Consider the following 532-nt stretch of genomic DNA (forward strand, 5'->3'; position numbering starts at 1 on the left):
CAATCAATTCTTCTTCAGTTACCATTATTCATTGTTCAACTCTTAGACAAATAAGAAGCAAATGAAAATAACATAAGTGATTTTAGTATAATTAACTATTCACATATTTGGGAATAGTTACGTTTACAAAAGGCACAAAGATCTATTTTTTAAAATTTAGTCAGAAAGATATTTAACTCAGGAAATTAAAATCTTACTGTTTCTTGGAAAGTACACCAGAAGAAATAGCTAGAGATATGCAGTAGTGACAATAGCACGCCAAACATTTGTCTTAATCCCTGGCTGTTAATATCCATAATAATCAGTCAGTTGAAGCAAAATTTGCACAAAATATAAATTAAGCAGCTCCATGGCCACACTTGGAGCAAAACTTTGGATTTGCCTTCTTTATGCCTCTTACATCTTGGGCAGGTGTATCTTCTAAGTGTAAACTAGGTCATGGCAATAATTAATGTCCTATAAAATTTTATGAATTGTTCTCATACTATTGTTTAACTTGCTAGTCCCTGTTGTTGTTGTTGTTGTTGTTGTT

Source organism: Elephantulus edwardii, unplaced genomic scaffold (genome assembly GCF_000299155.1).
Source record: "Elephantulus edwardii isolate Elephantulus edwardi_28Jun2011 unplaced genomic scaffold, EleEdw1.0 scaffold00110, whole genome shotgun sequence".
Taxonomy (NCBI): Eukaryota; Metazoa; Chordata; class Mammalia; order Macroscelidea; family Macroscelididae; genus Elephantulus; species Elephantulus edwardii.